Source organism: Moschus berezovskii, chromosome 17, assembly GCF_049115385.1.
Source record: "Moschus berezovskii isolate FMDL1 chromosome 17, NW_MosBer_1.0, whole genome shotgun sequence".
NCBI lineage: Eukaryota > Metazoa > Chordata > Mammalia > Artiodactyla > Moschidae > Moschus > Moschus berezovskii.
The window spans coordinates 42845876-42872006 of record NC_142476.1 but is presented as its reverse complement, the minus strand read 5'-3'; the positions used below and the strand labels follow the sequence as shown (position 1 = coordinate 42872006).

Below are 26131 nucleotides of genomic sequence, written 5' to 3'. Positions count from 1 at the left end.
TAAAGTGTCTTCGGCATACACAGCCCAAGTTACAAACTGGTCTGGGTGGTCCCAGCAGGGCAGGGAGTCTGTCACCTGGTTGGAGACAGGCATGTCCATCCATAGCTCACTGTGACTCAGGAATCCACGGGCGGCTGCTGGGAGGAGGCAGATCCATGGGCCATTCGGGGGACAGACACTGATCGGGAGACCGATTCCCTGAGGGGCCAGGAGGGCAGAGGAGCTGCAGGTGACTCTCTGGACTGTGGCCTGGAGAGCTGGGAGGACAGAGGACCATTAGCCAAGATGAGGGCATGGTCAGGGCAGGGCTGGGGGACGGACGCAGGCCTGAGTCTGGTTGGAGCTATAGACATTGAGGTCTGGCAGAACCTCTGCATCAAGGCACAGACAGCTACCACTAGTGGAGGGGGGACTTGCTCAAAAAATCACAGTCAAAACGGGGGGCTGCCAATCAGAAGAGGCCTCTCTTCAGGGCGGACCCTTCCTCCCCCAGGTGGTACCTTTCCTCCTCCCATCGCTGCTCTTCCGGGCCGCTGACAGCTGGGGGACATTACCCATCATCCCCTCACCCACAGTGACAGGCAGTGCCAGGCACAGAGGTGCTGTCTAAGAAACCAGTGGTCTGGAGAATGTGTGGGTGCTGCCTGCCCCAGGGGTGGGTACCGGCAAGGTGGGAACAGGTACAAGAGCGCCCTTCCCACAGGATGGAGATGCAGGGCCCATGGAAGAAAGGGATGGAGCCCCAGGGCAGGGCAAGAGGGTCCCATCCAGCTCCTCACAGCCGCTCTGAGGTCAAGTGCCTCCAGCAAATCCCTCAGGACAGTGAACTTCTAAAAGGACATAATCAGAAACCCGTGCGTCGGCTCAGCTGGCAGCTGTCAGAGCATCTGTAATAACTTCAGACTTTCTTAATCCCTCCAACTCTGCAAGTGTCTTACATAATTCACCCGTCCATCAGCAGGGAAATGCGTAGCGCAATGAGCAGGCCTGTCCCCACGAGACCCAGCTTGTAGGACCGCAGGACAGCGAGGACAGGGCTCCCCCTCTGCCTGGTCAGCAGGCTGCTCCCAAACCCACTTCCCCCAGGGCCCCAGGGGCTAGGCGGCTGGCATTTCCAGACCCACTTTGTGCCCAGTCATTGACAAGGCTTATTCCTCTAGCTCCCAATAAAATGCTGGGTGCCCAGCAGGGCCATCCCTCCCCTGGGATGTGAACCAGGCCTGGCACACCCTCTCCAACAGGTCTGGTCCTGGGTCTGTTTCTCATTCCTCCAGCCAAGCCCCGCCAGCTTCCCACACTATGTGACATCCAGGGATTCCTGGCCTGTCACTGGGAGACTGAGTCCCCATCTGGCATGACTCTGAGGTTCTGAGCCCTCCCCAGGTGTGTGATCTTGAGAAGATGCAGCGAAGTCAGTGATCCAGGGAGTGAAGCCAGTGCCCAGAGCCAGGGTCTGAATCCGGGCTTGGAGCCGCGTGGCCCGGGCAGGCTGTCCTCCCCGTGGGGGCCCCACTTCCCTGTGTTGGCGAACACACTGCCTGCCAGACACACTCTCAAGGCTTCAAGGGCATCCTGTGTTGGTGAACACGTTACCTGCCAGACAAAGTCTCAAGGCCTCAGAGGCTTCCTCATTTTCTCCTTGCACAGCCAGAGGAGGCTGTGTGAACATGGCCCTGAAGTTGCTGGTGAAAACACCGAGCCAAGGGGAGATTGGCTGGCTTGTCCCAGCTCCCCAGCTTGTCCTCAGTGGCAGGGACAGGACCAGATTTAAGCCTCTGGCTGACAAGCTTGATTCTGCCTCTCAGAACAGCAGTGGCTCCAGGGCACAGAAGCCCAAATCCAGGCATGATCACGGCTGCTACCTGCTGGAGGTCCCTCCCAGCTCCCAGTGGCTGTTGGTGTTCTGTAGCTTTCCCTGGCTTACAGACGCATCGTCCTGGCCTCTGCCTCCATGGCTAAGTGAACTTCTTCCCTGTGTGTGTACCTGTGTCCAAGTGTCCTCTCCTTGTAACGACACCAGTCACTGGATAACAAACCACCTTGATCCAGGATGACCTCATCTTAACCTGATGACATCTGTAAAAGGCCCTCTTTCCAAATAAGGTCATGGTCACAGGTACCAGGGCTGGAACTTTAACTTGTGTCTCAGCAGAAACACAATACACTCCACAACAGCAGCTGAGGCCAAAAATCAGTGAAACAAGGCACTACAGGCTGCCTCACTAAGGGGACCAACCAGAGTCTGATTGTTGTTGTTCAGTTGCTCAGTCGTGTCCGACTCTTTGCAACCCCATGGACTGCAGCACACTAAGCTTCCCTGTCCTTCACTGTCTCACAGTTTGCTCAAACTCATGCCCATTGAGTCGATGATGCCATCCAACCATCTCATCCTCTGTCATCCCCATCTCCAGCCCTCAATCTTTCCCAGCATCAGAGTCTTTTCCACTGAGTCAGATCTTTGCATCAGGTGGCCAAAGGATTGAAGCTTCAGCTCCAGCATCAATCGTTCCAATGGATATTTAGGGTTGAGTTCCTTTAGGACTGATTGATTTGATCTCCTTGTATTCCAAGGGTCTCTCAAGAGTCTTCTCCAGCACCACAGTTTGAAAGCATCAATTCTTCAGTGCTCAGTTTTCTTTATGGTCCAACTCTCACACCGACACATGACTACTGGAAAAACCACAGCTTTGAATAGACAGACCTTTATCAGCAAAGTGATGTCCCTGCTTTTTAGTATGCTATCTAGATTTGTATAGCTTTCCTACCAAGGAGCAAGTGTCTTTTCATTTCATGGCTTAAGTCACCATCCACAGTGATTTTGATACCCAAGAAAATAAAGCCTGTCACTCTTTCCATTTTTTTCCCCCACCTATTTGCTAAGAAGTGATGGGATCAGATGCCCAACTAGAGTCTGATTGAGCTTCTGGTTTCAGCTGCCTTCTGCCAGGAAGTCCCAGGACAGAGGAACACGATACACAGTACCATGAGGATGCAGTCAGAGAACCCACAGTGCAGGCACTTCCACTGTCCAAGGGCCCAGGCCCGAGTGTCAGAGCAAGAAGGGATGAATGTGGAATCTGCCCAGTAAAAGAGACTCAAAGATGCACAGGGTTTAACTTACTGCATAAACAAAACCACATTCCATTTTGTGATGTGGGTGGGGGTATCAGGGGTGTCTGCCTTATAGTAATCCAGCAAACTAAACATTTCTCTATGGTTTTTTCATACACGTGCTTTATTTTACTATGAAAACATTGGGCTTCCCTTGTGACTCAGCTGGTAAAGAATCCGCCTGTAATGCAGGAGACCCGGTTCAATTCCTGGGTTGGAAAGATCCCCTGGAAAAGGGAAAAGCAACCCACTCCAGTATTCTGGCCTGGAGAATTCCATGGACTGTATAGTCCATGGGATTGCAAAGAGTCAGACAGGGCTGAGCAACTTTCACTTTCACTTTCTTTCACTATAGTTGTCATTATAATCATCATCATGTTTAAAGCACTCCACAAAGATTTCTGAAGAGTTCGAGTGTCCAAGGCTGTGCTGTGTGGAGCACTCAGTAAAAAGAAAGACAGACTTGCTCCCTGCACTCATGAAGCATACCACCGGAGACAGGTAGGTGGCAGACAGGTAAACCCTGTGCACACAGGTGATCACAGAGTTCCTGCATTGATCAGGCATGGGCTGCATGAGTAGGGGCGGCAAGGGCATGAAGCCTCAGGAAAGATGAATTTGAACCAATGAACATTCCCCATTTCCACTGAAGATAGACCACATTTCACTTCAGTGGAAGGATCTAGACCAATCACCAGGAATAATAAAAAGTGGTGACAATGCTGACGGCTAGCCTTTATTGCCAATTACCATGTCCTGGGCCCTCTACCAAGAGCCTTACACGGATATCTCATTTAGCTTTCACAACAGTCCCCATTTTACACATGAAAAAAGCAGAAAGAACTACTAGCTGGTGCTTGGAAAATGTTTTAATGGATGTATGATTTACATACCCCACAAAATGCACAACACTGAAGTGCTCATTTCTACAAGTTTTGGCAACTGTATGTTGAGTGCACTCACTGCCCCAAAGAGGAGCTGCAGGGGGACATGCTCCACCCTAGAAAGTTCCCTTGGGCCCCGCCCATTCCAGCCCAGCGCCTCCCCCACGGATCTTGACCTTTATATTGTGAGAGCCTGATCGAGGTAGTTTTAAGAAGCCATTCTGTCATTTTTTTTTCAATTGAGACTTTATTTTTTGGCCGTGCTGTGTGACACCTGAGACCTTTGTTCCCTGACCAGGGATCAAACCCATGCCCCTAGCCTTGGAAGTACGCAGTCTCAACCACTGGACCGCCAGGAAGTCCCCTGTCATCATTTGGTTGCATCTCTCCCTAAGGAGAAGCTGGGGCTGGTGGCCACTCCCAAGGCCCTTGGAGCATCACTGCCCATCGTCACTCCCAAACCTGTAGAAACAGGCAGGAGGAAGCGCCAGGGAGCGAACACCTGCGGATGCAGCCAAGTGGCCACGGCGCCCAGGTCCACGTCACCCTCAGGACTACAGAGTTCACAGAGCCCACCTGCATTCAGGGATGAGCACCCAGAAACCTCAACAGGCCTGGACTGCCGGCTGAGAAGAACCCAGAGCAATTTCCGGAACATGAGGGGACAAGGGTCCCATTCCTAGCTGGCCAAAAGTGCCCCTGAGTCTGGACAGTCAGGAGTCTTCATCGCCTTTTCCTGGGATCAGAGCACTGGCAGCAGCCCATCTCCGTACATGGAGGGTGGCTTCTATTTGGATCTTTCTCCAATCGTTCTGTCTCTTGGTCAAAACATCCCTGGAACTTAAGCAGACAGAGTCCCTGAAGGTTAGCTCTCCTCTGCTTCCTGGTGTAAAGCTGGCCACTTGCTATCACTCACCTTGATCACAAGGTAAAGTGGCCAAAGAGAATGTGGGGGTCGCAAGATGAGCTCCCCCCCTGCTCCCCACCCACACCCACTTCCAGAGCATCGCCCTCCATCTGCTGCCTCAGTTTGGAAGAAGAGGTGTCACAATGCAGGGGATTTTATGCCCTATTTGGGAAAGGAACACAATTGTCCCTGAAAAAGCAGCTGACATCCGTGGCCTGGGACTCTATGGCAGAAGGAGCTGGCCTCCACGCTGGCTTTCCTGGCTCACAAAGCCTACCTCCGAACCGAGTAGGAGACACATCTGAGCAGTGAGGCCACAAATAGCACAGGAGAGGGCAAACCCTTTGTAGCTGGTGAATCGCTTGGCGGGGGTCCAGGGGCAGGAGAGAGGGATCAGGGTGTCTTGCTGGGAGGTTGAGGAGCCCAGAGGCAACCCATCTTCTATGCCAGCCACTCCCAACAGCCCTTTGGCTCCTCTCTGGCAAGTCCCAGGGGTGGCATCCTGGAAGGAAGCCCCTATCCCTAATAGCAGTCCTTTGAGGCACAGGGTGGAGGAGTGGTGGGTAAGTCACCCTCTGACATCACTCCAGCAGGCTGGGCTGTTTGCAGTAGGGATTTTGGATGAGAATTCCACCTGGAATTAGTTCCAGAGTTTCATAGGAAATCTGCTACATGGAAGTCAGTGAGGTGCCCCTGGAGTCAGTCTTCCATCTGCCCTCCCCCCACCCTGTGGGCATACACACCTGTGCTTATTCCGAAAAAGGAGGTGAAGTGCTGATGCCCCCTCCCAGGCAGAGACATGATGTGAGCAGATGGTTCCCTGCACGCCCTTCAAGGAGCTGCTCCTGCTGCTGCAGAGTCACTTCAGTCGTGTCCGACTCTGTGTGACCCCACAGATGGAAGCCCACCAGGCTCCCCCATCCCTGGGATTCTCCAGGCAAGAACACTGGAGTGGGTTGCCATTTCCTTCCCCAATGTGTGAAAGTGAAAAGTGAAAGTGAAGTCGCTCAGTCGTGTTCGACCCTTAGCGACCCCATGGACCACAGCCTACCAGGCTCCTCCATCCATGGGATTCTCCAAGCAAGAGTACTGGAGTGGCTTGCCATTGCCTTCTCCCCTTCAAGGAGAGCCCCACACAAATAAGGCCTCCTTTGAAGTTCCATCAGGTTTGCTGGGGGGCCTCCTTCAGCATGCTGGCACCCCCTGTTCTCCTCTGCACCCCCGACACCACCCAGTCAGCCCCAAAGAGCAGATGAGTGAATGGGAGGGAAGGAGGGAAAGGAGAACTGAGTCTATAGAAGCCCCAACATGCACCAGTCCCTGTGCAGGCATGGAGAGTGCCTTGTTCACACAGAAGCAGGTGCACGGGGCCTGGTGTTTGGGCATCAGCACAAGGTCCCTTTCCCTGGGGAGACCCCTCTCCCCACCCACCTGGGGCGCCCTGGGGCATCTCAGTTCTGGAGGGGTATGTAATTCAAGCCTGATCAATAATCTCCACCCACGCCCTGGCTCATACAAGCAATGAGACCCGGTCAGCACCCAGTCAGCAGGGGCGCTGGCACCTTCCCAGGTGCCTGGAAACTAGGAGGACCAGCCCTGCGCTGGCTTCCAGCCCCCACATCCAAAATGAGGTGAGGAGAACCAGAGACATAGGCCAAGCCTGGGGTCTGCTTCCCAGGTAGCGCTAGTGGTAAAGAATCCGCCTGTTAAGGACGTGAGATGCGGGTTTGACCCCTGGATTGGGAAGATGCCCTGGAGGAGGAAATGGCAACCCACTCGAGTTCTTGGACAGAGGAGCTTGGCAGGCTATAGTCCACAGGGTCGCAAAGAGTCAGACACGACTGTGCGACTTGGAATGCACACATCCATCACTTCTTACTTTGGGGCCAATTTGGGTGATTTCCCCTTATCACCTGCAACCCAAAGGTAACCTGTGTTGACTTCACTCTCAGACCAAGCAACTGGGGTTAAGTTAACAAGGTCAAGTTCACACGGCTGCTTAGTTGCAGAGCTAAGGTTTTAACTCAGATCTGTGTGCATCTGCCTGAAATAAATTACACATTTCATCAACTCCAAGGCAACTCCTTGTGTAAACCACTAAGAAAGAATGGGAAATGCTGCCAATTGCATCTTTGCACAATACTTTCTTATCACTTATCATTCGATTGTAGAATCCTTGAAAAAAAATTTCATACTAAAAAGTTTTAATTTACAAGCATAGCTAAAACGTGGAAGGGCTAGAGGAAGTCAAAGGAAGGTTTTGGGCCACAATCAGGACCCCTGTTCCTTCTTCACATGGTCCCTGGGTGGCTGGTGGCCGGAGTCTCAGGCTCCTGGCATGGGGAAGAATGTGTCATACTGTTTGTATATGGTTCTGGGCAGCTTTCAGAGAACTTGCTCATCTTTCAACCGTCCCATCTGATTCTGAAATTTTCAACAAGAACTATTTTTATCTGCATTTTACTGTGAGGACAAGGGATTCATAAGTGTCACCAGGCCACATAGTTGGTAAGGGGCAGAGCCTGACTCTCAACTCGAGCTTTCCAGGTACAGAGCAGAAGGGAGATATTCAGGTGGAGAACAGAGTGTTAGAGGCTTTGAGATGCTATTTGTATGGTCACCTGTTGCCCAGGTCTTTGCGGGGACACAAAAACATCCGCCTTTCCACCCGAGTTCTGAACTGTCACCTAAAAAAAAATGGGAGCTAAGACTTTCAGGTTTACTTGGGGACTTACTGAGCTCTGAGGGACTGCTTCAAAGAGGCTGGAGGGAGGTGAGTATGTACGTGATCTGGAGAAGAGGGTACACACCATCAAGCATACATCCTGGTAGAAAACTGCCGCTCGTCACGAGGAGCAGACAGATCAGTTAATGACTGTAGTGCTTTTCTAGGTAAGTGTGTGTTAGTCGCTCAGTTGTGTCCAACTCTTTGCAGCCCCCTGGACTGTAGTCTCCCAAGCTCTTCTGCCCATAGGATTTCCCAGGCAAGAATACTGGCATGGGTTGCCATTTCCTACTCCAGAGGCTCTTTCTGACCCAGGGATCGAACCAGTATCTCTGCATCTCCTCCATTAGCAGGTGGATTCTTTACCACTAGCGCCACCTGGGAAGCCTTTTCTGGGTATTAGAGGATGCAAGAAATTGGGTTCATAAAATTTTCTCCTGAAAACATCTATCTGAAGACTTGTTCTGCCCATTCTCCCAGAGCACAGAAGGCCTCCTTGCTCATCTCTGCCCTGGACTCCTTTCAGAAGCTGTTGAAGGTCGGTGATTGCAGTGGCTGATGACTCAATCCTTGTAGAAACAGATGACGAGGACATTTTGTTGTTGTCAGAATCAAATAGGAAATCAGACAAATGGGTCAGCAGGTGGAGAACTCAAATCTCAGTATTGTTGGGAGTGGCTGGTGGTGAACTGGGTCGCAAAGCCAAGCAGGGGGAGCAGAGTGGGAGCACCCTAACAGGAAGGCATGGCTCGCTGCCTCTCCTGGCCTGGCAGAGGGACTGTCCATCAGCTCAGGACACCTCCAGTTCTGTCTGTCTCCAGAAGGCAGAGGTGGACCACAGGCTGCCCCCCAGCTGAAGTTTCACCCACTGCAGACAGAGGAGACAGGGCTCTGGACAAGAGCCCAAGAGCCTCCCTCGATGGACACCTCTCCCTCGAAGGGAAAGTCAGGGGTGGAGGGCAAGCACCCCACCCAACACCCCTGTCTGTCTCCTGAGCCCTGGGGTGTCAGGGTTTCACCTGGGGAGAACCTCCCCTCTGCTTAATGGGGAAATATCACCAGTGGGCTTCCTGGTAACCCAGAGATGCACCCAGAACCTCCAGGAGTTGTACAAGAGGCGGTGCGCAGTGGGGGGTGGGGTGGGGGGCACGGGGCTGGGCACTGGACACAGTGCAGACCCCTCTCCTGGGCTCTGCTGAGAACACGTGGTGCAGGCCCATTTGGGTCCAGGCAAGAAGACAGAAAATGTACCCCACATTTTAGGAAAAGGGAGTTTCCTATGGTAATTGAGGCTTTTGTAAACAAGAGGGTGGCTGGGGCAGTGAGGTCTGGGAGAGATGGGGAGAAAGGCCACTAACCCCCAAGCCTGGAGGAAGGGAGCTAGGTCCCCAAGTGGGACCACAGCCAGGGCTCTGAGGTGGTTAGATGAGACCCCAAAGCCACTGTACCTGGGTGCCAAGATCACAGCTGATGCTCCATGGCCACGCCACAGGTCTCATGGTCCTCCTCTCACTGGGCAACCCCAGACACCTGAGGAGCAGGTTCCAGACTCACAGGAATGCAGGCAGTGACCTGGCAGCAGATGACCCAGTCCTCTGGCTGGGGTGAAAGATGAGGTATCTGAACCCTCAGGGATGGGGGGGGCAGGCGTTCCACCATGGTGCTGGGAAGGAAGGAGAGAGGCACAGAGGACCCAGCATGGACAGTAGGACCAAGGGATGCTTCCTAAAGACAACAGTAAGATCCTCCCTTTCCGGAGGAATCCATGAGTCAAGGAGGCCAGGACCACAGTAGAGCAATTCACCAAAGGGAAGAGACTGCAATGAGATGGCAGGCTGCCTGGGCAGGGGCCACGAGCAGGTCAACTTTGGAGGGATTGGAGGCTTCCCTTGCAAGAGGAGGGGGTGTGGTTATGTGCTGTGCTTTAATGGGAGGTTTTCCTGGGGACGGTGAGGCTTGGATAGCACAGCCATCAGCAACTTAGCCTAAGGACAGAAACTTTTCACTCCAAGAAACCATGACATCACACACTCACTCTCAGTCACATTCTTGGAATCACCACACAGACCTCACCCAAATCTCCAGGATGCTCTTCAGCCCCCACTAGGTGCTGCTCCTTGGACAGTCACCATTTCTACTCTTGCTGTCTCAGAACACCCAACCATGTTCTGCCTTCATGCATGAATTAGGATTTCAGAGAAACAGAACCAAAAAGACGGTATAACATGGAGAGAGATTTAATCCAAGGAGTTAGCTCACACAGTCATAGACACTGCAAGCCCAACACCTGCAGGCTGGAGATGCAGGAAGAGTTGCTGCTGAAGTTTAGGTCCAAAGCCTATCTGCTGCAGGACTCCCTCTTGCTGGAGGGACAGCAGCCTTTGGATCTATTCAGACCATCACCTGACTGGACGGGGCCCACCACTCTACGGAGGGCAATCTGCTTCACTCAGAGACCACTGATTCAATGTTGATCTCATCCAGAAACACCCTTACAGAAACATCCAGAAGAATGGTTGGCCCTGTGTCTGGGCACCAAGTCCCAGCCCAGGTAGGAATAAAGTGCACTGCTGCAGTTGGTCTTGAGGTGGTGCCTGTCTCCACCAATTCTTTGTCACGGCCAGGAATGGGGACACACACCCTGCAGATGAGCAGCGGTGGGACTTGGCTGCCCTTGTTTCTCCCTTATCCCCCAGTAGCATGGCTACCACAATGGATCAGAACCACTCTGAGGACGAGCAGCTCCAGAACCCACAGGAGTGCCAAACCCGGCCAGTCTTTGCTGGTTCTCACACCCCTGCAGTGGTCTCTGAGCTCATCCTCAGGATGCTGGCTTCCGTTACAACAATGTTATTAACATCGCAGGGCCTCCCCAGTGCTCCTGTCCCCCATCCGTCCTGCTTAGTCTCCCATTGCCCTCGGCATGATCTCACAATGCTGTGCAGCCTGCTCAGTCACGTAGATGTTACTTATTTTCCATCTCCCTAGGCCCCAGCCTTCACAAGGGCAGGCATGTGGAGCCAGCGGTGTCCCCAGCACTGTCCACATCAACATCATGCACATAAAACACTCAGTAAGTACGGGCTGAATGCATGGATAGTCTGTATTTCAAAATCGATTTCGAACCGAAGCCTGCCTCACTGAGGCCCCAAACAATGACCTCGTGGTTTCTGTCTGTAGACCTCAACACTGACAGTTTTAAGGCCAGTCTTTCCCTCAGTGTCATTTGTCACTGTCCCCAAATGCGCTCAGCAGCCCAAACAGCAGAAGCTGAGCCTGGATCACCTGGACCTCCTTAGGGGAGGTGTCTGGGCAGAGTGCCTGGTGAGGGGAGGGGTTTCTGAGCCACTTCGAGAGGATTCCAGCAAGAAGAGCAGTGGACAGGCCTCCATCCAAACCCACTAGGTAGGCCACACCCAGAAGCCCAACACCATGTTTCTTAAGGCTGCCAGCTCCCCTGGGCCTTGAAGCTTGGAGGTCAGAGGTGAGGCCCAGTGAGCACAACTGAGGCCAGAGAGGAGATCCTGTCAAACTTCAAAGAGATGAGGTGACCCCTTCACAACCTCCTGCTCTCCTGCCACCCCCTGGCCACTTCCCACAGGAAAGGGCCCACCTGGGGTCACTGGGGGCCCAGACACAGTCTGAAGGCAGAGGCATGAACATGGTACCGCAGAGGTCCTGGGGTTCAGGGCAAGTTTGTGGGGGGAGAGCCTGAAGAAAGGATAGAAATTCCCCCTCAACAGATACGTGTATATGTAAGGCTGAATCCCTTCACTACTCACCTGAAACTAACACAACGTTGTTAATCAGCTATGTGCTATGCTTGCCCGGCTCCTCTGTCCATGGGGTTTTCCAGCCAAGAACAGGGGTCGCCATGCCCTTCTTCCCAACCCAGGGATCAAACCCCTATCTTGCATCGGCAGGCAGGTTCTTTACCACTAGCGCCACCTGGGAGGCCCAACTCTACTCCAATACAAAATAAGAAGTTAAAAAAAAAATTCTCCCTCAAGGAGAATGAAGAGCACTGGCCGAGACCAGGAGTTAGACACTGCTGAGGCTTGGTGGGTCCCCTGTGTCTGCTCCTGAAGCTGAGCAGCCCTGCCTCTCCCTGCACTGGGGTCACTTTTCAGCCCAGGGGGACCAGGACACACAGCCAGGTTTGGAGGAACCCCGGTGATGACTCAGGACAGGCCCATCCTCAGCAAGAGCCTGGCTGAGCTCTGAGCACTGCCATCCCCCCCGGGCGCTCATGGGAGCCAAGGAAACAGAAAGCTACCCCGGGGGCTGCATTTCAGATCTGTATGAAGAGGGCTCTGCTTCTGCAGGTGAGATGAGCTGCAGACCGGCCGCTTGGTCAAGATGACCTCAAAGGCCCAGAGACAGCGGGCCCAGAGGCGGCTCTCCAAGTCTCTGCTTTGTTTTGGTTCTGCCTGCTGACAGACACACGGCTCCTACCACCACCAGGGCCGTGGTCTCCCTCTTGGGTCCCCATGACATGCAGCAGCTCAGAACTGCACCCACAGGCTCAGGTCTAGGAGCAAGCCAGTGTCGTGGGATGATCTGACAGTATATCCACATGTTCAGTTCCAAATCTGTTTCTGGGCCCAGATTAGTTGAAGACTTGGGGTCAAGTCTGGAGAAGACTTGAGAGTCCTTTGGACTGCAAGGAGATCAGATCAGTCAATCCTAAGGGAAATCAACTCTGGATATTCATTGGAAGGACTGATGCTTCCAATGGACCGAAGCTCCAATACTTTGGCCACCTGATGCAAAGAGCTGACTCATTGGAAAAGACCCTGATGCCGGAAAAGATTGAAGGTAAGAGGAGAAGGGGATGACAGAGGATGAGATGGTTGGATGGCATCACTGACTCAAAGGATATGAATCTGAGCAAGCTCCAGTTCAGTTCAGTTCAGTCACTCAGTCGTGTCCGACTCTCCGCGACCCCATGAATCACAGCATGCCAGGCCTCCCTATCCATCACCAACTCCCAGAGTTCACTCAAACTCATGTCCACAGAGTCGGTGATACCATCCAGCCATCTCATTCTCAGTCGTTCCCTTCTCCTCCCGCCCCCAACCTTTCCCAGCATCAGAGTCTTTTCCAGTGAGTCAACTTGTCGCATGAGGTGGCCAAAGTATTGGAGTTTCAGCTTTAGCATCAGTCCTTCCAATGAACACCCAGGATCGATCTCCCTTAGAATGGACTGGTTGGATCTCTTTGCGGTACAAGGGACTCTCAAGAGTCTTCTCCAACACCACAGTTCAAAAGCATCAATTCTTCGGCGATCAGCTTTCTTCACAGTCCAACTCTCACATCCATACATGACCACGGGAAAAACCATAGCCTTGACTAGACGGACCTTTGTTGGCAAAGTAATGTCTCTGCTTTTTAATATATTATCAAGGTTGGTCATAACTTTCCTTCCAAGGAGTAAGCAGCAAGCTCCAGGAGATGATAAAAGACAGGGAAGCCTAGCATGCTGCAGTCCATGGGCAGGGGGGGGGGGCACTTAGGGATGACTCAGGGACTGAAAAACAACAATGGGATCAAGGCATCAGGGTACATCCTGGGGGAATGTCCATAAACCCCTGAGGCAGGGTGTTTGTGATGACTGTCCTTCCATCAAGACTGGCTTCTCCAGGAGGCTCGGAGGCCAATGGCCCTGACACTCTGGGAATTCCTTAGCCCATCCTCTGTCCCCCAAACCTATCACCACAACAGTGTGAGTGGGCTGGGCTGGCGGCCTCGATGAGTGCCCCCAAGAAGCAGAGGAAGGAAGAAGGTTTGGGACAAGAGGAGAGAAAGGAAAATCTGGTGGAGAAAAGGAAATAAACAGTAGCTGCAGCAGCAGGCAGACCCAGAATTGAAGCCCTGGGGAAGTAGAGCCACCCACAGGGAGAGCTGGCAGACACACATCAGGAGCCAGCCCATCAGGGGCTCTGGGACTGGGAAGCGCCTGAGTCACCCTGAGTTCTGTTCCCTCACCATGTGAACCAAGGATGTGGACCATAGGATCCCCGGGTGACCCCACAAAACAGCAGGAGTTTCCAGAAGTCTGGGGGAGAGTGGGGGGGGGGGCAGATGAAACTCCATCCGAGTCCTAAGACCCCACGCACCGAGGCCGGAGGCAAGGAGCCCTGCTCGCCCATCAGATGGGATGGCCTGTGCTGGCAAACTCAGGTGAGGGCCTGAGCCCCCACCTCCACACAGGAAGGTCCCTGGGCAACAAAGGTGCTTGAGATGATCAGCAAAGGGGTCAGAGAAAAACAAATACCATCTGATATCACTTATAAGTAGAATCTAAAAAAAAGATACAAGTGAACTTATATACAAAACAGACCCATAGACACAGAAGACAAATTTATGGTTAACAAAGGGGAAAGATGGAGGAGAGGGATAAATTAGGAGGCTGGGATTAACAAACACATCCCTGTATCTAAATGATATAACCAATAAGGATCTACTATATAGCACAGGGAATGCCACTCAATATTCTGTAATAGCCATATTATATATATAATAGTATATAGTATATTTTATAAATATATACACACACTTTGCTATATATATATATATTGCTGAATCACTATGCTATATACTGGAAATTAACAAAACAATGTAAGTCAACTATATTCAATAAAAATAAATTTTAAAATTAAATTAAAAAGAAAAAGAATTTGACCAGTTAGGAGCTTGGGATTAGCATATATACACACTATTATATATAAGATAGATAACTGATAAGGACCTACTGTATAGCACAGAGAACTGAATATTCTAATAACCTATATGGGAAAAGAATCCAAAAAAGAACAGATTAGGGTTAGGGTTAGGGTTAGGGTTATGTATGCATAACTGAATCACTTTGCTGTACACCAGAAACTAACACAACACTGTAAATCAACCGTATTTCAATGTTTCAAAAGTATATGAAAACAAAAGACCAGCAAAGGAGGGGGGCTGAGCCAGCCCCAGGCTGGAGGCAAAACTCCAGGCAGCAGAAAAACAGCACCCGCTTCACCAAGAAACCCCCATGAGGCACAGAACCTGCGGGGACCCCAAGGGAATCCACATGACCGCCAGACCAGAGGGCAGGTGGGGGCATGGGTGTCCTTGCAGGTGCCGCCCGGCAGGCCAGCTCCACTCCTGACAGCCCTATGCTGGAAGCAGCTGCCGCTTCTTTTTAATTCATTTTTAATTCTCTCGATTCATTCCCTGGTGTTCACCAAGGTGTTGGGAGCCTGAGAGGTGGAAAATGCACACTTTCTAAAGTAGGGCTGCTCACTCTGCACCCAGCCTGCCAGAGGGGCCTGAAGGTCGTGAGAAAAACAGCCACTTTCTCTGCCCCACTTGCCTGCCTGCACCCACCGCCCTCCTAAGAGCAGGGCCGGCCCAGAGCCACCACCTCCACCTCCGTTCCCTGTCTCATCCTGCCCCCTGGTGTCGGAGACCCGAGACAGAGAGACATCAGAGCTGGTGGGTAAGGAGGGCCCCTGCGCCCAGCAGCCTGCCTCCCTCACCCCGCGCTCCACACCCAGCCCTCCCCGGGGACAGGTTACTCCGCTGAAGAGCTCCAGGGGGTGGAGAAGTGGGCACACTAGGCTCAGACCCTGCCCTAGGCCCTCCGTGCTCTGTGGTCTTGGGCAAGTCACATCCCATCTCTGGGCCTGTTTCCAGGTGTAAATGGGGCCTGGAGAGAAGCCGTCTCACGGAGGGGTGTGAGAAGACAGGGCGGGAATCCTCGGAAGAGGCTTAGAGCAGTGCAGGCACCCGCGGACAGGCTCAGAAAACTTGCGAGCCTCACCAGACCCAAGCCATCAGCATGGAGCTCAGGTGCCGGAACGCCACCGATGTCAACACAACTTGGTTATTCACCCAGTTGTACAGGGCACCTGGCAGGGCCCCGCTCCTGTGCGTCGCATCCCACCCCATCCATGTCAGCTGCTGCTTCAGGTGGACACCCTAGTCTTTGCAAAGCTGAAGCTCTCTTGCTGGTCAGAAGTTGGGGGGGCCGTGTCTGCAGAGCTGGGGCACCCAGCCCCTCTGATGCCTTCACCTCTGTATCCCTGGCATCCCAATGAGACCTCCCCAGGATCTGAGGCCAAGACTCAGCCTCCACTTGGCCTCCCTGCCTGACTCAGCACCCCAGCCCCAGCCTTGGGGTGTGATGCTGCACACTGACCCCACAGGTAAGTGTCCATGGCACAAATGCAGTCGAGGTGGGAAGGCTTGAGAGGTAGACAGGCAGCCCCCCAACCTGGACCACAGGGCCTCAGATGCTGTTTCCAAGAGTCAGGGGTACGTGATGCTAAGCATCCTGGCAGTAAAGTTTAAGAACCAATCGCTGAGAAACTCAAGCGGAAAAGATCGCTGTTAGGACAGAGCTCTGCCCTGTGGGTGATGCAGAGCAACCACTGACTCAGGAGCCACCGTGCAGGGAACCATCAAAACTTTACTGACCTTAAAATATGAACTTAAAAATTCCAGGCAGAAAATGAAGAGCAGACAACAACATTTCTTTGGGGACATGGATAATTAACTTCTCAGCAGACAGGGGAGGCTGGCCTCTGGTCTGGATGAGCAGCTACGGTCATTCTAGGTTGGGCCAGAGAGAGGAGCCTCGCTCTGGTCCCAGTGGCCATGGGGAGAGACAAGGCTATATTGGGCATACTGGGGTCCCATTTTCGTGGTCACAGCAAGATGATAGGAGTTGCCTTACAAATCACACCGCGGCATCGCTGGGCGCCCTCTGCAGCAGCACAAATATTAAAACATCGTTATCTGCAAGCCCCGCTGCTGGAAGATTGCATCCTCGAAGTAATGCCATCAAAAAAAAATTTGTAAATTAAAAATTATTCAAAAGAACATTTATCTCTCACTGAGAAATGGGTAGGGTGCCTCTTTTTCTTCCTGAGAGGAAAAATTTTCTATAAAACCTTTTCCTTTGTAATCAGGTACATACAGACAATAGGCATTCGTTCCAGGGAATTCAACAGAAATCAGGAAAAAAAGAGATAAGAAATTTCCAACCAGCCTATGAAAGGAGGAGTTGCAGACCCACAGAACAACATTTTATTTCATTTCCCCCCGCTCTGCCCGTGTGTGTTAAAGAATTTAATCTGGCCTTTGTCCCCCACTTCCAGGCAATCACTCCTAAGATATCTTCCCTGATAGTGTCTTTGCTTTCCTGGGGGACTCTGTTCACCCTTAATGGGCCAATAATGGGCTTCCCAGGTTGCGCTAGTGGTAAAGAACCCACCTGCCAATGCAAGAGACATAAGAGACTCAGGATCAATCCCTGGGTTGGAAAGATCCCCTGAAGAAGGAAACGGCAACCCACTCCAGTATTCTTGCCTGGAGAATCCCCATGGACAGAGGACCTTGGTGGGCTACAGTCCATGAGGTTGCAAAGAGTCAGACATGACTGAAGCGACTGAGCACGCAATGTGATGTAGGGTGGGGAACAGCTCACCTGGAAGGCTCAGGGTGGGGCTGGCTGGGCCAGAAGGACCAACCTTGTGATTTAGGGTGGGGGTCAAGGGTATCAGTGGAGACTGAGGCCAATGATGTGGGAACTCAATTATCAATCAATAATCAGTTGATTGGAGGCCTACCTAGTAAGGGCATGGGACACTGAGGTGCAGGAAAGCACTCCATGGGGAGGGCACTCCTCCTCAGGTATTTTCCCAGGACTCTGCCTGGGCATCTTCTCCTTTGGTTGATCTCAATCTGCATCCCTTTCCTGAAGAAATGAAACTGAATCCTGAGAATCATACCTCTCATGAGCTCTGTGATTCCTTCGGGAGAATCAGCAACTCAGGGTGGTCCTGGGGGCCCCCAACCTGCAACTGAATGAGGTCTTGCGTCCTTTGACTTTGGTTTCCCAGGTGGCACTAATGGTGAAGAATCCACCTGCCAATGCAAGAGCCATGAGAGACTTGGGTTCAATCCCTGGGTCAGGAAGATCTCCTGGAAAAGGGCATGGCAACCTATTCCAGTGCTCTTGCCTGGGAAATCCCACAGATAAAGGAGCCTGGCTGGGTAGAGTCAGACACGATTGATCATGCACACACACTGAACTCTCCAGGACGTGCGTGTGTGTGTGTGTGTGTGTGTGCACGTGCGTGCGTGTGTGTGTGTGTGTGTGTGTAAGGGAGGACAGAGATGAGCTTCTGTCCCAACCCGGATCCAATACAGATCTGCCTTCTGGAATATGGAAGCTAGCGATCCTGGGACTGGCCACTCCAACAGAAAAGATCATCCCCACCTTTTCACCTCTAAGCTCATGCCAACTGCGTTAGTTTGAAACATTCCCAGATTTCCAGATGGTTCAGTCATAAAAGACTCAATAAGGCACAAACCTCCTGAGCTGCTCCCTGTCTATGAGCCAGCACCCCAAACTGAGACGTGTTTGGAGACCAGACAACAAAGCAGGTTCCCCTTCCCGTTTTGTGCCCAGACTGAAAAGAGGGCTGGCTCAAGGTAGGAGGGGAGCCCACGCCCGGGTGAGACAGGTGAAACTGCAGAGAACCGGGCAGCCAGCCAGCCATGGCTGAGGCACCCCTGAGAGGCAAGGTTATGTCCACGATACCGGCTCACACCTGCCAGCTGCTGAGCAGGAGCCACAGGTAACCCTGGCTGCACCACTTCAATCTGCACACGGTAACACTTAACCCGGCACTGAGCTGCCTCAGAATGCAGGGACCGGAATCTGTTCTGGATGCTTAGGAAGCAGCATGATGGGGACACCAGCGTGTGTGGGGACGCAAGAAGGCAGATGCCTTTCAAGGACATGGGGATTCCTGCGGGCACAGGAGCCAGCTGGTGCGGGCAGGGTGGCCACGTGTCACTGTACTCCCTGTGCCCATGGATCAGGGAAGACCCCGCTCACCAGCGTGGGGTGGGGGCCTTTTCGGCATCCCTTAGGACCCCTGCAGACTCATGCAGGTTATGTTTCTGTGAATTAACCCCCTCCCCTATTGAGTACCTTTCTCCCTCTCTGAGTCTGGCCACCAGCCACTAGGACAGGGAAACAGATGAGGTCCCAGAGACCTTGTCTTGTTTCCAAGCTGCTGGCGCAAAATCTCCCTGCCCCACCCACATCACTGAGAGCAAACCTGCATATTCATGGCTTTCAAGTCTTTCTAGAGGCTGAGGGCATCTGGAAGGAAAACTTCACAAACTGCAGTCCCGGGTCCCCCCACCCGACCCCAGGCGGGCACTCCCATCGCTCTGCTGCCCTTCAGAGGGCCTTCATCACGTTTCCCGACAGCAGGGGCGGGGGCGGCACCTTGAAACCTCTCTGCAGCCCAGGTGGAACTTGGTGGATCTGGACTCCGATGAAGTTTAGTCCCCTGAGACCTAGACTTGAGGTCAACTGTTCCCAGTGCTAACTGACTCCATGTCCAGAATGTGATGTCAGTGAGAACCGCAGTCACCACCAGCCTCTCCTGGTGGCTTTCCCCATATCACGTCAGGAAGGCAGGGTCCTGTGATGCTCGGGCTGGGGTGCGGGCAATGCCCAGAACTCAGCACCTTACAAGCGGATTAACCCCACGCTCAACCCACACACAACCACACAGCCGAGGAGGGAGAAAGCACTGAACTAACGAAGCAAATTCACACCTTTGGCACCTATCCCTAATGTGTCACTGATGTTTAGCCAAACGAGCTGAGGAGGTGATGGAAGACACCTGGGAGCGAAAGGCAGAGGTAAATCTGCAGCGAGAGACGAATTCACACTTTCCCTCCCAGCCTGAGCATCCCCACTAACGTGACCATGAGCCAAGGCCCACTACCCCCACCCTGGCCCGAGGGCCTGGAGCTCTCAGAATAGACCTTTCCTCCTCTGTGTCTTTCTTCCTGCTGACTCAAAGCTCCTCATAAAACAGCACTTTCTCTGTCTCACTGGAAATTTAGCCTTTTCCAGGCTCTGCAAATCCCTGGGTTTTTACTCAAAGGACACGATCACTGTGATGCCCGTGCTCAGCGAACAGCTTTGTCCCAACACAGCCAACCAGAACTTCCAGGCCAGGACACAGTCCAAAATGTCCCACTTGGATTGTGGTTCTGTTAATACCCTCGGGGAGTGTGCTCCACGTGTTGTCAATGCAAACGGGGATCACAGCGGTTCTCAAAGCAGCAGCGTGGTGCTATCTCTGCCCTGGCTTCCAGTGAATGTATGCGGTTCCCCAAGATTCCAAGCCCCCAGGCTTCACGGGAGCACCACCCCTACAGCTGTCAGCCAAGCTGTGTGATGTGGACCCAGTATTTCTCACGGTGCTGAAGTGCAGTACATACAGAGTTCTCTAAACGTTGGATGAATGAAATGAATGGATACTGATGGCAGTCACAGTGCAGCTGGAAGGCCGCCGGGGACCAGCCCTGGCTGATCCTGGTAAATTTCTAGCCATTTGATGTCGATGCAACTGGAGCCATCAGGAGGATTTTGCCTCATATACATTTACATCCTGACTACTTCCTAAGACTATTCAGAGTTGCTAGCAGTAAAAACAGAGCAGTTAGATTTTTTTTTAGAACACACACGTGATTAATTGAAGACAAAAGACAGAAGCCCAGCATGGAAAGCCAAGTTAACAAGGAAAAACAAGATCAAGAAATTCTGAATAAGGACGCCTCCAAGTTTCCTATAAGGGAGGCATAAGTGGGGAACAGCTGTAAGCTGGGGGAGGCCCTCACACAGGTCTCGCCGTGGGTCCTGAATTTGCTGAAATGTGAACTTGTGTAACAGACCCACCGTTCACCCCTCTTCCCAGTAGTTTGCAGGGGATCTGAAGCAGAAAATGACCTATTATTCTCACAGGCTTTAATGTCACAGACTGTTTGATTAGCCTGCAAAGCAGCCGATGGAAGCTGCACTGATATTTAACTACCAGCAAGACCTTGTGTAGGGCAGCCCTGGGCTCCCACACCCACAGACTGTTGTTCAGTCGTTCAGTCATGTCCAACTCTTTGCAACCCTGTGGAGTGCAGCACACCAGGCTTCCATGTCCTTCACCATCTCCTGGAGTTTGCTCAAACTCATGTCCATTGAGTCAGTGATGCCATCCAACTATCTCATCCTCTGTCATCCCCTTCTCCTCCTGCCCTCAATCTTTCCCAGCATAAGGGTCTTTTCCAATGAGTCGACTCTTTGCATCCAGCATCACCTCCTCCAGAAATCCTTCCCTGATCATCCTCCCTCCACAGAGACTGTTTTCTGCACACTAGTGGCCCTTTGGAACTTGTTGGCACTTTCTCTGCTCACAGGAGGTATGTGCACCTCTTGTGAGCCCTGCGGGGCTCTGAGTCTACACCTCCTTGTCAATCTTCGTGTCCTGAAGATGCCTGGTGCCTGGAAGGACCTTGGCAAATTTGCGTGTGATTGACTCATTCAAGGAATTAGATGGCTGCACAGCTGTAGTGCTGTGACTGTTCAACTGAGTCAGGCAGGAGAGGTGAGCTAATAAGGAAACTGTCTTTCAGGTCAATCAAAACATTAAAAATCAGGCTGTGAGCTTTTTCTTTTTTCTAATCACTGCTGAAATTTATCACATTTGTTTTCCTTCATTGGCTTTTAAAAGAGAATTTTTAGGCTCACAGAAAAATTGAGGGGAATGCACAGAGATTTTCCACGTACCTCCCACCATCAGCTTCCCCACCTGAGGGATGCATTTTTTACAATACATGAACCTAGGCTGACATGTCATTATCACCCAAAGTCTACAGTTTACATTAGGCCTCACTCTCGGTGCTGTACATTCTACCGATTTGGGCAAGTTTATAATGAAAACGGGGTTCCCTGGTGGTGGCTCAGCTGGTAAAGAATCAGCCTGCAATGCAGGAGACGAGGATTCAATCCCTGGATCAGAAAGATCCCCTGGAGAAGAGACAGGTTACCCACTCAAGTATTCTTGGGCTTCCTGGTGTCTCGGATGGTAAAAAAAATCTGCCTGCAATGCAGGAGACCTGGGTTCAGTCCCTGGGTTGGGAAGATCCTCTGGAGAGGGAATGGCAAGCCACTCCAGTATTCTGGCCTAGAGAATTCCATGGACAGCGGAGCCTGCAGGCTACAAAGTCCATGGGGTCACAGAGTCAGACATGACTGAGCAACTAACATTTTTCACTTTTTTTTCATAATGACACGCAGCCATCACGATGATATTGTACAGAGTATTTTCAGAGCCCTAAAAATACTCTATGCTCTGCCTACTCATCTGTCCCCTCCCCAAGCCCCTGGCAACCACTCATCTTTTTACTGTCTCCATAGTTTTGCCTTTTCCAGAATGTTATATTGTTGGAACCACACAGTATGCAGCCTTTTCAGATTGGCTTCTTTCACTTGGTAAAATGCATTTAGGGGTCCTCCTTGTCTTTTCAAGGCTTGGGAGTGCATTTCTTTTTAAACACTAAATAATACTCCATTGTCTGGACGCACTGTAGTTTATTATCCATTCACCTCCCGAAGGACATCTTGGTTGCTTCCAGGTTTTAGCAATTGTGAATAAAACTGACATAAACATCATGTGCAGGCTGAGTGTGGACACAGGCTTTCAGCTCCCTTGGATAACTACCAAGGAGCATGGTTGCTGGGTCAGATGCTAAGACTCTGTCTGGGTTTGTTGGAACCTGCCCAGTTGTTTTCCAGTGGCTGCACTGTGCTTCCATCCCTCCAGGAACGAATGAGAGTTCTTGTTGCTCCACGAACTACTGAGAGCTTTTTTTTTTTTATCATCTTTCTTTTAAATATAAAGGGTAAGGGTATCAGAGACAACCCCTCATCATATAGGCCAGCATCTGCTGAGAGTAACTAGACGCACTCCAGATTAGGGATGGCCTCAGTTAATGAACCGATGGACTGCTAATCAGTGGAAAACTCTCTTCTGATTTCTCGCCTGCCCTGTGGTGTTCATAAAGTGCAGACACTGAGCTGTGGACACACAGGTGCTTCAGCAGTGAGACTGTGTCTTCATTGAGAAGACAAAGTTTCCTCGGAATCTTCCATCCTTATATTCTTCTGATGTGTCATCACCACCATCCATCTTTTGTCCAGTGCTTCCCAAGTCCCTGCCAGCACATCGCAGCCACGGGCCAGGGTCCTAGGACATCGTTGTGAGCAGGACACAGTCCCTGCCTTCAGGGAGCTTGCAATCCACCTGGATGACCAACCACCAATGAGGACCAGCATCCTGCCATCATAAGACACCCCTCTCAGAGCCCCTAACCCTGAAACAGCAGGGCGTACAGCTGTTGAGCAAGAGAAAGAGAGACCAAAGCTGCCGAGGAACCCAGAAGGATGCTCCGAGGCATGATTTTGGTTCCATGTTCTCTGTGTGCCCTTCAGGATGGATTACATCCTGAGATGGCAGCTGGGAAGGTGGGGAGAGCAGAGGGTCCAAGCACGGCTCCTCCACCAGGGCAGAGCCTCAGGAAGGGTGACCCTCTGCCCAGGCGGGGGCTCCTGCACGATTCCTCCTGGGGAACCTGAAAGGGGCTTGGGTCCTGGAGGAAGAGGTGACTCCTGATCCACTCCCACTCTCCAAGGAGTTCTATCTGACCCCGTGTGGGTCTGACATCCCAGCTGCTGCCCCTGTGTGGCTTCCCTGTGGCCTCTTGCTCCAACACTGATGGGTCCTTGTGTGATTACTCCACCAGTGCCCAAACCCCTGCAGGGCCAAAACACTAAAAGGCAGGCTCTGTGTGAGCTCACCACCACTGCCACCCCAGGCCCAGCTTGGTGCCCTCCACAAGAGGAGCTCAGCAGACACATGGAGTGAGCAAGTGCAGGGATGTGCCATGTGGTGCTCCAAGAGAGAGGGCAGCGCCAGCTGGCACCATGTCCTGGAGCAAGAGTGCATGATGCTAAAAAACAATTGGCAGACTGACTCCCTTGGTAGTTCAGTGGTTAAGACGCTGAGCTCCCAAAGCGAAGGGCACAGGTTCAATCCCTGGTCGGGGAACTAAGATCGCACATGCCCACACAGCATGACCAAAAAAAAAAACCCGACCTGCAGACTTAATTTGGGGGGATGAGGGGAACATTTAGTAATGTCCCCCAACCAAGAAACTGCATCTGAGTTGAGGTTTAAGGAATGAACTTGCTGGACAAAACGGGTGGGGACTGGGGAGAAATTTTTCCAGGTGGAAAGAAGAGAGCACGCAGGGCGGGGGCACACAGAGGAATGGGGTGCACAGCAGAGCAGGAGGGGACAGGGCAGCAGGGCTAGATGAATCCAGATGAGGGGCAGTGGTGGGCAACTTCACAACCAACATTTATTTGACCAACACTCACTGCGTAGCCACTGAGCCAGGCACTTCAGGACTGCTGGTCTTCATCCTAGAAGCGGGAGGAAGAGCTGAAGAGCATTAGCAGAGGGGCAGGTCACCATGGATCAACCACCATTCTGGCTGCAAAGGCAAGAGGAGAAGGGAGACCAGGAATGGTCACTGAGGGACTCGGGCAATAAGGGCCTCAGGGTCAGGCCTGAGCGGCTGCTGGGAGGCTGAAAATACCACTCACACAGACTGGGGGCAGGGGCGTGGTGAGGGAAGAGCTGAATATGTCAGCAACAAGAGCCCGAGAGCACCTTAGGGAGGTTAAACCAGGGTGGCACTGAGAGGATGTGGTCCAGCTCATCTCAACTGATGTTAACCATAACCACCTGGAGCCAAACGCTGGCCTGTGACCATCAACCCCAGGTTAATGAGAACTCAGAGCACTTAAGGAGCCCGACGTAAAACCATAGAACCTAGCTTATTATGAAACCCACTCCAGTGAAAAAGGGACGTTCGTGATCAGTCCTGTCTGATGCTGCAACTCCATAGGATTTCCCAGGCAAGAATACTGAAGTGGGTTGCCACTTCCCTCTCCAAGGGATCTTCCCCACCCAGGGATCAAACCCCCATCTCTTGTGTCTCCTGCATTGGCAGGGGGAATTTTTACCACTGTGACATCTGGGAAGCCAGAAAATGGGACAGGTTAGGTATTTAACACTGTATCACTTTGCCTGTTTCTTAGCAGCTGACAGTGATTATGTTAGCTTCCTCTTCAAATGGATTTCCTGCCAGTCTGCATTAGTCTTTCTTCCCTTCCCTGTGCACCATGGGGAACAACTCGGTGAGAAGCAGGGGGCTGGGAAGGAAGATGGACAGGCCAGGTGGCTTAGCTTGTGCAGGTGTGTGCAGTGTGTACCCTAGGACTTGACGCACGGCCGAAAGCAAAGCCCCACGTGCAGTCTATGGGAAGGGGCTCCCGCTAATTAACAAAAGGCAGATTTCGAAAGTCGGTACAGTCTGCAGGGCTTTTTGGAGGATCCTGAGGGACCCTGCTTTTTAATGTACTGAAAACGGGCATTGACTGTATTTCCAGGCTTCGAGGGTCATTCCGTCAGAGGAAAACATGAAACCTTTGGAAGAGCCAGGGAACCACATGAGCGAGGGTCCCTCGAGCGGTACACACTTCAACCTTTACACTTTTAAGTGATAAATCTAATGTTTTTTATAAAACTGCCTGATGTAAATGTTCTCACCTGCTGCTGCTGCTGCTACTGCTAAGTCACTTTAGTCGTGTCCGACTCTGTGTGACCCCATAGACGGTAGCCCACCAGGCTCCCCAGTCCCTGGGATTCTCCAGGCAAGAACACTGGAGTGGGTTGCCATTTCTTTCTCCAATGTGTGAAAGTAAAAAGTGAAAGTGAAGTCGCTCAGTCATGTCCGACCCTTAGCGACCCCACGGACTGCAGCCTACCAGGCTGCTCCATCCATGGGATTTTCCAGGCAAGAGTACTGGAGTGGCTTGCCATTGCCTTCTCCGGCTGCTAGAACAGTAATAACAAAAGTACACAGCACTGTCGTTTATTCTGCGTCCCTGATGAGAAGGTGAGCAATTCTCGGAAGGAGCCTCCCGCGGGCACAGAGGCTGGTATCTCCCGGTTCTGGAGGCCCGAGAACCCGGCGACCTCAGCCTCGTCCGTGGAACTGGCCCCGTGGCGCCGACGCCCACACCCGAGACCCGGGACGCAGAAGGCAGGTTCCTGCATGTCGGCCGCCGCCAGGAGGTGCAGGCTAGCGCCGGGGGCTCCACCCGAGGGTGCCGTCCCGGAGCTCGCGGCGGGAGACGCCGACCCCTTCCGAGCCCCCGCGGTCGGGGTCGCTGTGCAGCCCCGGGCCCGGCCCGCCCCGCACCCGGCGGCGGGCAGTGCCAACACGGCCGGGTACAGCCTCGCGGGCCCACTTCCAGGGACTGTAGCATAGCATCGCGCCCGGAGCCCAGAAGACAGGGCCGGCACCGGGGAAAATCAGCTGCCCGACTCACGTGGAAGAGACCACCGCGCAGGGCCTTCCCGCCCACCTCCACGCACGTGGCCAGGGGCAGCAACCAGGGTCCCTCAGTCTGGTCGCCGCCGCCCCACTTAAACATGGCGGCTGGAGAAACCGCAAGGGAGGAGCCCCTCACAAACATGGCCGCCTCCCCGCCCATACGTAGAACGCCGGCTCTGTTGG

At 52.5% G+C, this 26131-nt stretch overlaps 2 long non-coding RNA genes across 2 annotated transcripts in view; both read right to left on the bottom strand.

Moving 5' to 3' along the window:
• Positions 1-26131, bottom strand: part of LOC148775140 (uncharacterized) — a 57081-nt gene that overhangs the window by 30832 nt on the left and 118 nt on the right. The window lies entirely within an intron of this gene.
• On the bottom strand, positions 22325-26104 carry LOC129551463 (uncharacterized). Its single transcript, XR_008685070.2, has 3 exons — positions 25159-26104; positions 23922-24037; positions 22325-22785 (listed from the first exon to the last, which is right to left on the bottom strand). It is a non-coding gene; the product is annotated as an uncharacterized LOC129551463 (long non-coding RNA).